Source organism: Pseudopodoces humilis, chromosome 12 (genome assembly GCF_049639895.1).
Source record: "Pseudopodoces humilis isolate 2021_Gansu_Grassland_sample_001 chromosome 12, ASM4963989v1, whole genome shotgun sequence".
In the NCBI taxonomy this organism is placed as follows: domain Eukaryota; kingdom Metazoa; phylum Chordata; class Aves; order Passeriformes; family Paridae; genus Pseudopodoces; species Pseudopodoces humilis.
Window position 1 is genome coordinate 12,099,630 of NC_142211.1, and position 11,807 is coordinate 12,111,436.

Sequence of the window (11,807 nt, forward strand, 5' to 3'; positions counted from 1 at the left end):
CTCATTTGAGTTTTAAGCCTGTTTTGCTCTTGTTCTAATCCATATCTCACAGCAAGAAATAAGTAAGTTTTCTAGTGATTTTTTTTTTTTAGTTATTGCTTTAAAACCACGACACAGGCTTAAAACTTTAAAGGAATAAACAAAATTTATTAACAAAACTACAAGAATAAGAAACCAGAATAAAACTTCCAGAGCTCCTTTTTCCCCACTACTCAACCATTCTCTCGTTCACATGACAACACAGAGACAAAAAACTTTGATGGTTAAAACAGTCCCAACTTTGCTATAGTCTCTTCATCAGTCTTTGTAGAGAAAAAGAACTTCTCTTCTGCTAATCTATGGAGTTCTTCACAAGAAAACCATTTTCCTGTGGTTTTATATTGCTCTGATGCCAGCCACCTGGAAAACTCTGTCATCAGTTCTCTCCTCACATTTTTGACATCACTCTGAGGTGTGTTATGGGTCATGGCTCAAGGGGAGTCATTTTAAGGATGAGTTATTCAAAGGCAAAAGTTCTCTTCATCTGTCTCTGAGCATCTCTGAAAACAGAAGTTTTCTCTTTGCTTCTTAAAGGCCACAAATTTTCAACAACTCTCACTTCTCCGTTTTTGTTCCAGCATCACATAAGATCACAACTACTTCACCATTTGCTTAAATTCACACTTTGAAATACTCTATTCTCCCCAAAATACTCTTTCATGAATTAAAGGAGTTTTTCAGAACACTATTGTCCATCTCTATAGTTTTAGCAAAAGAATATTTCAGCTTATTAAAGCATCTCCTTATTTCTCTCTCCATCTGAAGCTTAATTCCTTTCTTCACTGTCTTTGATAGTTTATGTTGTCTCTTTACCTGTTGATCACTCTCTTTTCCTCTCTCTCTCTGGAAAAAAAAGGATTAATCTGCAAGTCTTAGCTGGGTAGTGAAAGAGTTAAAATCTTGCCCAGGTTTTGTAGATGGTTCTGTGATCTCTGACGGAGCAGTAGCTGGACCTGTCTGCAATGGAAGATTTTTTTCATGGTTGCTCTGGAAAGTGTAGTCACTGTGTGAGCCCGCCGCAGGTCAATGGCTTCTCTCTCTCCTTACTCGGCAGTCTCTGGTGAAATTCAGCAGCGTCCAAAAACTGCAGCTGAGCCAGGGACCCGCCTGTCCCAGCCAGAGCCTCGGAGAGAAGCCCCGCAGGCCCCATCTCTCGGCTGAGAGCCATGGCAGGCTCAGCCCAGCCCCCGCCCAGGCCACATGGCCCGGGCAGGGGACAGGAGTCCCAGCTGGAGCTCTGGTTACCTTTCACACCCAGGAAACAAAAGAGACAAAGAAGTTCCCGGGCTTAGGTCTTAAGGTGGTGATCACAGGTTGATCTCACTTTTCAATGATCAAAACTACTGTCAATTCTCAGAAATGGACAGTTATTGGCCAGGAGAAAAATTCCCATCAGCCTCCAGCAGTTTTAACTTCCTTAGGTGTTTCTCTTTGTTTTCTTAAATTGCCAATGTATCACAGCTAGCCAACAATTGGCTTTTGCCAGGCACAGGGGAAGCTGTTAAGCAGCTTCTCTCAGAGAATTACTTCCCTAGCTGATTTATTCCTCTTCACCAAAAATTAAATTTAATGCAAAAAACAGGACACTAGGTCTTAACCATATCGGAAACCCAGCCACTTGCCTTGTATTCCAGGAGATTTCACTCGTGTCCAGTGGCTTTGCTAAATGGCCAGCATGTTTCACATTTGTGAATAACCTGTGTGGATGGCCTCCATGGTCAGGTCCACCCCTCAATTACAAGCCCATCTATATGTTGCATCCCTTCCTAGATGTCCTGATGTTTCATGGGCTCATTGGTCTATAAATAGCTGCACCCTTTCACTCCCAGTCTAAGTTCTACCTGACCTATTCCAATCTTGGAAGCCTTATCTACCTGTTTGTTGTTCTGATGTTCTTCAGTGGCATGACTTTTGGGCACTTGAGCATCTACATGACGTACCTTCAGAGCCATGTCTACCTGTGCAGCAATGCCCTGCCACAATGCAGCAGCCCAGATGGGTTTACTTTTGCACTGCCAATTGGTCTTTTTCCACTGCTGCAGCCACCCCCATGGGGAATTAGCCACCATCCAGGAGTCAGTATAGAGTACAAGCCACTTTTGTCATTCAGTAATCTCTAGGGCTAGCTGGATGGCTTTCACTTGCTGCAAACTGACCCCACACAGCAGTTGTTCCACCTCAAATGGTTTTCCTACTATGCCAGGATTCATCAGTAAATATGAGCATAGCCTCTTTTGTCTTCCAATAATTTGTTATATGGTAGTTCTTCTTGGACACTTAGCTACCTCCTCAGGCAATGCTCCAAAATTTCTGCCTTCTGGCCAGTACAATTATCCCTTCCAGGATTCCTGGGCTGTTGGGTTTTCCCAGTCAAGCTTGCTGCATGATCAATGCTACTCACTTACTCCATGTAGTGCTGGTTGCATGATGTGCCAGGGGGAATGTTTTCTTTTTGTGTAGCATGGGCAAAGTGCCAAGAAGAGACATGCTTCTGTCCCAGCAATTTCTGAGGTGGCTTGAACTCCCTCATAGGCTGCTAATATCTCTTTTTCAGTTGAAGTGCACTGGGATTCTGATCCTTAAAACCTCTGCTCCAAAACCTTAATGATTGACCTCAGGTTTTTTCCTGATGTTCTTTGCCAGAGGCTCCAGGTGAGGGCCTTCTCCCCAGCTGCAGTGTAGAGTATATTTTGCATGGCCTTGGTCCTGTCCAAACAGGCCCAAGAGCTACCACACGAAGCTATTTCCTGTTCGATCTGCTCAAAAGTCTGTTGTTTGCTCAAAGGCCCCACCTCAAAATGGTTCTTCTTCCATGTCACTCGATAGAGGGTGCTCACAAGCTGGCTATAAACCTGGAATTGCATTCTCCAGTACTCCACAAAGCCTAGGAAAGCTTGTTTCCTCCATGTTAGCTGGTGGAGACCTAGTTGCTATCTTGTTAACCACATCCCATAGGGATGTGACAATGTCCATCCTGGACATTTTATTCCTTAAAACTGGATCTCCTATGCAGGCCCCTTGACCTTGCTCTTCTTGTTATGGTGAAACCAGCTTTCAGAAGAATTTGAATTATTCTTTTTCCATTCTCAAACATTTCTGATTTGTTGCCCCACACAATGATGTCACTGACGTATTGCAGATGTTTAGGGGCATCACCATGTTTCAGTGCAGTCTGCATCAGGTCATGGCAAATGGTTGGGCTGTGTTTCCATCCTTGGGGCAGTCACTTCCAGGTGTATTGGACACCCCTCCTAGTGAAAAAAAATTGGCCTGCATTCTGCTGACAGAGGGGTTGAGAAAAATTCATTAGCAATATCAATTGTGGTACCATTTGGCTGCCTTTGACTCCAGTTCATACTGAAGTTCCAACATGTCCAGTATGACAGCACTCAGGTAGAGTTACTTTTGTTTCGGGCCATGATATAGTCTATTGTTAGTTTCCATTCTCCATTAGACTTTTCCCACTGGACATATGGGGCTAATTAAAAGGCAAGTGAGTCTTCCTGATCCCTCCTTGACTCTCCAGTTGATGGATCAGCTCATGGATGGGGAGCCAGGGAGTCTCAGTTGGTGCAATATTTCTGGTGCACTGGCCTGGGTAGCAATTGGCAGCTGCTATTCTTCTGCTTGCAACAATCCCACAATGAAGAGATCTTCTGAGAGGCCTGGCAGGGTAGATAACTGTTTGATCTTGTCTGTATTTATAGTAGCTACACCAAAAGCCCGTTGATACCCCTTTGGAATCCTTGAATTACCCTCTCCTGAGGTAGTTGATGTCAGATACAAGGGGCCTCTGGGCCAGTCACAGTGGGGTGCTTTTTCCATTTGTCCATTGTTAAACTCCCCTCAGCCTCCAATACAGACAACTTCTGCATCCCCCTGTCACTCCAGAGATCCAAATGATGGGTGTCTACACTCCAGTGCCTTGATGGCATCAGTATGCACTGTGCACCAGTATGTTGCCTTTTGGAGCCCTAAAATCAAGAACCAAATAAGGTTAGGTGATGATAAAATGCAATTAGCATTTTAATGAAGGTCCCCCCAGGTGCACAACATGCCAAAAATGCGCAGAAGATGCACATGTGACATAGGGCACGTACAGTTTTTATAAGTTTAGCAAATTAGCATAATTTACAAGAATCTTGAATTAGAACACAGGTGATAAATAATTCCCCCTCTTGGTTCGACCCCTTCTAAAACCCTCTTTTCCTTGCTAGTTGTTTATGGGAAAGTGTCTTGGGAAGGTGTCTTATCCTTGATTGCCATAAGAAGTGAGATTAGAACTGGCCTTCAGGAATTTGTTTGTCTAATAGGAAAAGTACTGAGGTTAGGAAACTATTATAACTATATAACAGGTGTACAGAGCTATGAATATATATGAAGAATATATAAAAAGCAAAAAATCATTTTGGCATCAGTATCTTCTAAAACATTATACTTCTGTGGATCTGATGTGCCAGGCCATTGAATCCACACAGTCCAGTATGCCCGGTGATCCCTTTCCTCCTCCTTGGCTGAAGACAGGGTCCCTCTATTCCTGTTCCTGTCAGAGTATTCACTGTTTGACCCTTGCAGTGTCAGACTGGAAGTCTCCTCACCAGGTTTGAAGGAGGTCATTTCAGTTCTTTTATGTCTGGGAGATGTTGATTGCCTTTTTGTCTCTCTGGGGCAATTGCACTGAAAGCCTTCTTGGGTGATCACTTCTCAACAGCTCTCTTTATTCTCAGTTCATAGACATGTGCTTCCAGCTTTAAAGTAGGTCCACCATCCTATTTCCTCATGTCCTCCCCCTGGTCACACAGAAAGAGCCAGAGTTCACCATATGGCCTGCGCTTGAGGCTTCCTTTCCCTCTGGCCAGGGCAGGAGACGACTGAATGTTCTTGGGATGCCCCGACAGCTGAGTGATTGCCCAGGGGGATGAGGAAGGACAGAGATTTTTTCTTCAAAGTTTTGGAGCCATGAAGACTCTCTGCAGCTGGTGTATTTGTTTCTGGGTAACATTGGCTGCCAAGCTGCTGGAATATGATGCTGGGGTACTTTGAATCACCTTCTTCCCACATGGCCATTGTGCAAGGGACATCCTTTGGAATCTTTAGAGACATTAAATTTTTTAGATCACTACAGATGACTTCCAGCACTGCTAATTCTCTCAAGTACTAAATACCTTCATCTGCAGTGGTCCACTTTCCTAGGGAGTTCACAAGATCTTCCTTAAATTAATATTTTTCCCTCATGCTTAAGAGGAGCCATCTCCAGAGACTTCAAATTACTGCCTCCTTTACAATTCTGCTCTCAATTCCCCAGTTTCTAGCAAGGGACCCCAACTGTTTGGCTTCATGATGTTCCAATTGCTGACTGTTTAGCCCCATTATCCCAGCACTGAAGCAGCTAGGCAGAAATCCACTCACCTGACTGGCAGCTGTTATTCTTGCTGTATGTCTCAAAAGTTCTGATGAGGTCAGGGACTGAGTAACCATTGTTTCCTGTTTGAATTGTCTCATGCCTTTCTTCAGTTTCTTGTTTAAAGGACCAGCTTTGTGATCAGACCCTTCCTTTCCTCATTATTTTCCTTTCTTCTTCTTCCTCCCTGTCTTCCTCCTCCCCCTTCCTAATCAGATATGGACCTTTCCCTTTCCACCTTTTCTTTTTCATTATTGCAGCAATTACTGTAGTTTGCTGTGGTTTGAGTCCCTGTCTCAGCTATAGTGTCCTCAAAATGCAGTTTTGGTTCCTGCCTCAACTACAATTCTCTCAGAGTACTGAGCTGTGGCTCCCATAGGCACAGGCCAGGCCCCAGTACAGGGTGAGTAGCTGCTGGTTTTCGTTGGGGTAGGCAAGGCATCCCTTCCATCAGTTTGCCAGGGTTCATTGCCTGTTCAGGTGTAAAGTCTCAGGTAATGGGAGGTGATAACTGCCCTACAGAAACTTCTCAAATCCTTCCACACACACTGCCACCCAGGAACTGGATGCTTCAGGACACATTTCAGTATCGCCTCACTGAAGAGTCATCTCTTACACCAGGGAGACACTAGATTCCACAAACACTGTAATATGCCAACAATGTTTATTAGTAGTATCAAATAGATAATGTAAGGGTGAACAAGGACCTCTGGAGTCTGCATAATAAAACCATCCACATCAGTCCCAGGCAGGGAGAGGGAGATGTATTCCCACATCTTTTTCACAAGACAGTTCCCACAGCACAACAAGGCCATCAATGCCAGGGCAAAGCACAGAGCCAATTGTCTGTATTAACATGTTCCCAAACTCAGCAAAATCAAGAGAATAAGTGGTGCAGACTGACAAACTCCATGTCCCACACAGGAGCTTGTTATTCAATAACTACTATTTACTATAGCATGCAATATATATATATATAACTGCCTTTGCCTCACCCTACGTTGGATGCCACAATGACTGTGGTGGGCTGACCTTGGCTGATGCCAGGTGCTCACCAAGCTGCTCTATTGCCCCCTCTTCAGCTGAGGGAAGGGGGAGAAAATAAAGCGAAAGGGTGTAGGTCAAAATAAGGATGGGGGAGAATCACCTCATCAATTCTACAAGTTAACAGACAAAAGCAGACTATTGCGCACCTTTGGGGGAAATTAACTGGAATTTATTATACCAGTCCAGAATCAGATGTGTGTAGGAAATAATAGCGAGAAATAAAACAATTACTTCCTAAAAACACCTTTTATTCCCCCACCTTGGCTTAACTTAATTCCCTGATGTCTCTTCCCTCCTGCCATCCCCACCAGTAGGCATGGTGCGGATAAGGAATCAGGGGGGTTATAGTACCATTATGTTGTGTGTTTCTGCTGGCTAGCTTGTCTTCCTCAGAATGGATGAAGATTCGTCCCCCTGAATTGCCAGTGTGGGGGTCCCTCCCTTCACAGGAAGACAGTCCTCACAAATGGACTAACCTTCCCACAGGCTGCAAGGTTTCCATGAGACTATGCTTCCAACATAGCATCACTTTCCATGGTGATGCAGTCCATCAGGACAACAGCTCGCTCCTAGCCATGAGTCCCAACGATGATAACCATGGGGCCCACTACAGGTCTTGTCTGAGGGAAGCCTGCTTTCAGTGTGGGCTTCCACAAGGGGTGACAGTACCCGGTCAAGCATATCCACCTGCTCTGGCATGAGTCTTCCTCAATTGACAGGATGAGACTCTCAATAGCTCCATACTTTCGGTGTAACCATCCATGTGGCTGCAGGGACAACCAGCTGCTTTCACCATCGGTCTGCAACCACAGGCTGCAGGGTAATCTGTTCGCTCTGAGTGGCCTGGAAACACCTCCTCCCCACACGATCCGTCCCCATCTGACCTCGTTGTCTGCAGAGCTGTTCCTACTCAGCATATTATCACTCAGGCTCTTCTCTTGGCTGCAATTACTTCTGCGGCATAGAACTTTTTTTTTCCTTCTTAATTCATGTTACCCCAGAGGACATTGCTACCATTTTTTATTGGCTTGGCCTTGTCCCAGTGGGGGGTCCTGTCTCGGAAGCCGGCCTGTGGCGGCATTTGGCTTCTGTCAGAACATGGGGGAAGCTCCTAGCAGCTTCTCACAGGAAGCCACTCCCTGTAAAAAAATGCCCCCCACTACCAAAATCCTTGCCATGCAAACCTAATACTCCCTCGCAGCATCCTTCTGGTACAAGTTGTCCAATCTGCGGGATGAGCAGGTTCATCATGATGCAACTGAGAGACTGTCGAGAAGGGCAGTGGTTTCATAAAGGGTTGCAGTGAATTATGCTCACATCTGGCTGGTGACCCGTTTCACTAGCAAGTTTCCTCAGTGGCTCAATTCTCATGGGGCCCTAGTTTTCTGTTCAATTATATTTATCAATTGATCTGCAGGCAGGTAGTGAATGCACCATTTAGTAGGTTTGCTGATGATACCCAAACTGAGAAGTGCTGTTGACTCCTCGACGGGGAACAATAGGCCTTGCATAGGGATCTGGATAGATTGGAGCATTGTGCTATGATTAAATGGAATGAAATTTAACAAGATCCAAAATGCCAGATTCTGCACCTGTAGGACAAAACACCAGGCAAAAGTAAAAGATAAATTGGGGAGAGGAGTGGCATGGATAGGCAGCCCTTGGCAGAAAGGGGATATCTAGGGTGTGCTTGAACAGGCAGCAGGCTCCGTATGAGTCAGCAGTGAGGCCCCCCATGCAATCCAAGAGGGCAAACTGTTTCTTTGGTGTGCATCAAACACAATAGAACCACCAGTCAAGAGGGATGATTATCCCAACTGTAGTTCATTGCTGGTGTTGGCCCCACCATTTAAGAAGAATTTGAAGGTCCCTTGAATGCATTCATAGGAGAGCAACCAAGCTGGACGAAAGGGGCTGGAAGGAGCATTCCCTGTGAGGAGTGGACTGAGGACTCTGGGGTTTGTCTAAGTTTGAAGAGAAAAAGTAGGCTAACGGGATGACCTCACAGCTCTCTGCAGCTCCCTGAAGATGGGGGAAGGTGGAGAGGGATAGGAGGTACTGAGCTCTTCTCCCTTGGATCCAGTAGTTTACAGTATTCATGGTAATGGTTCACAGCTTGTTTGCCAAGGGAAGTTTCAGACCTGGACCTAAGGAAAAAAAGCATTTTTTTTTTTTTTACCAAGAGGGTGGTTTCAAAACAAGTGGAACAGGTGCTTCCGAGAGAGTGGTCCATGCCCCCAAGCCTGTCTGATTGAAGATGCATTTGGACAATGCCGTTAATATCATGCTTGTAATTTTTTTCATCAGGCCTGAAGTGGTCAAGTGCATTTTAATTAGATGAATTTTTTATGTTCCTATCCAATTTGAATTGTTCTATTCTATTGTATTGGTGAGCCGCAGAACTGGACACAGTACTCAGGTGTGGCCTCAACCTCCCTCGATTTGGTGGCCACGTAACTTTTCTCCAGTTTATCCATGAAATGAAGTAGTAAAGAGGAAAACAGGTTTGTCTTTCCCTGTCTCTAATGATATCTTCTCATTTTCATAGAATCATTAAAGTTGGAAAAGACCTTTAATATCATCAAGTCCAACCGGTCAACCCTAGCACCACCACCATGTTCACACCGAGTTCTAAAATACCTTAACCACAATATTTTTGAACACATTCCAGGGATGATAAAGCTACAATTTCCACTGGGCAGCCTTTTCCAATGCTTTAAAACCCTTATCAGTGAAAAAAAATTCGTTAATATCCAAATCTAAATCCTCCCAGGTGGAACTTGAGTGTTTCCTCTCATCCTGCCACTTGTTACCTGGGAAGAAGAGACTGACCCGTACCTTCCCCGCTACAATACATTCTGTTCAGGTAGTCGTAAGAGAGTGATAAAGGTTTTCCCTGAATCTCCTTTTCTCTAGGGCTGGAGCCTACCAAGCACCCCGTCAGCTTCTGCTCATCCAAACTTGTTACTCCAGACATATTCCCCAGCTCTGTTTTGTCCTTCTCTGGACATGCTCCAGCACTTCATTGTCTTGTCTTGCACTGAAGGGCCCAAAACTGCAACACAGTAACTTGAAGGTATGGGCCTCACCAATGCCACGTACAGGAGATGACAATCACTTCCCATCGGCCTGCTGGCCACACTATTGCTGATAGAAGCCATGGATGCCATTGGGCCTTCTTGGACACCTGGTCACACAATGGCTCATATTCAGTCACTGTCAACCAGAAAACTGCCAAGTCCTTTTCCACTGGGCCCACTTTTCCAGCTACTCTTCCCCTAGCCTATAGTGCTTCAGGGGGTTGTTGTGACCCAAGGGCAAGACCTGGCACTTGCCTTGTTTGACCTCATACCCTTGGCCTCAGCCCCATCAATTCAGCCTGTCCAGATCCCTCTGTAAAGCCTTCCTACCCTCCAGAAGATCAACACTCCTGCCTGACTTGGTGTTACCATGTGAACTTACTGAGAGTTGAGCACTCGATCCCTTCCTCCAGGTCATCGAGGAAGATATTAAACGAGCTGGCTCCAATGACTGAGCCCTGGTACACTACCACTAGTGACTGACATGCCAACTGGATGTAGCACTATTCACCACCACTCTCCAGGCCTGGCCAACCATACAGTATTTATACTGAGCTGAGATTACACCTATCCACCACCATCATGCACCCAATTGCTCCAGGAGAATGCTGTGGGAAACAGTGTCAAAGGCTTTACTGAAGTCCAAGCAGACAACAAATCACAGCCTTTCTCTCATCCACTAAGTGGGTCACCTGGTCATAGAAGGAGATCAGGTGGGCAAACGCAGGACCTGCCTTTTCCATAAACCCATGCTGGCTGGGCCTCATTCCATGGTTGTTCTGACATCAACGCCGTATGAAATGGTAGTCAAGATGGTCTGCTCCATGACCTTCCCTGACATCAAGGTCAGGCAGACAGGCCAGTACTTCCCTGGATCCTCCATTCCAAAACTCCTTATAGATTTGACATCCACATTTGCTAACTCAACAGTCACCTGGAACCTCCCTGGTTGACCCAGGACTGAATGATAGACTAAAAATGATTGAAAGAGACATGGTGAGCGCTCTTCTGCCAACTCCCTCAGTACCCATTGATTGGATCCCATCTGGCTCCATAGACTTGTGGGTGTCTAAAGTGGTACAGCAGGTCAATGACCATTCTCTCACTGGATCATGGGGGCCTTTCATTCTGCTTCCCTGTCTCCTGACTTGCAGCTCAGGCAGTGAGTAACTGTCCTGGTTTAGGGCAAAGTTTGGGAGGAAACCTCCAAAGAGAGTTTCCTCTAAAAGTGCAATTTTGCCGCGGTCCTTCCCCCAACCGGTTCGGGAAAAAAATCTCCTTGGAGAAAAGTGGAAAAAACTTTATTAACAAGCAAAGTATTCAGAAACATGAAAATATGAATAATATTAAACCATAAAACCTCTCATTGCTCTGAAGACATGTAGATTCAGAAAGAGTCCTGTAGTTCAGAGAGATCCTTTTCGGGTGTATCTTGGCTCAGCTCTCTCAGTCCCTCCAGGCTTGGGTGTCTCTCTCCGGGCTTGGATGTGTGTCCCGGCCACAGTGCAGCTTGGGGGCCCCCAGGCGATAGTCCTGGTGTTCCTGGACCAAATAGCTGAACAGTTAAAAAAAAACAACTTCTGGCCTCAGCTAACTAAAAAAACTAACTAAAAGCACGGGCAAGCTCTCTCTCTCGCTGTCTGTGCTGCAGACAAAAAAGTCCGTGAGAAAAAAAAAATCCGGGGAGTAAAGTGAAGCTTCTACAGACAAACTGCGTGTGTAATCTTCTCTCCCCCACTTTTCCCTCTCTGTCTCTCTGGGCCTAGCTTAAAGCTACAGACCCATTTCTGGGCAAGAGAACAGAGGATGGAGATACCAGCATCATAAAATTACCCCAGGACAAGTACCCTGAGGACAATTGGTCTTGGTATTAAAGAGTGGGGCAGAGAAGACATTAAGTAGTACCTCCAGCCTTTTCTTCATCCTTTATCACTATGTTTCTCCCCACATCCAACAAAGGATGGAGATTCTTCTTGGCCCTCCTTTTGTTGCTGATGTATTTGTAGAAACACGTTTTATGTCTAAGGTGGCAGTTCTGCTGGCCCCCCTCCTTACTTCTCTGAGAATTTTAAGTCTTGATTCCTCTTGATTTCCTGGTTGATGTTTCCCCATGTGAACAAGTGATAACACTATTCTATGAGTCATGATTTTCCTTTTTTTTCTCTTGAAAATTACAGAATATAACCATATCTTTTCTGAGTACATTTTATTTTAATTCATTTAAAGTTTTCGATATTTTT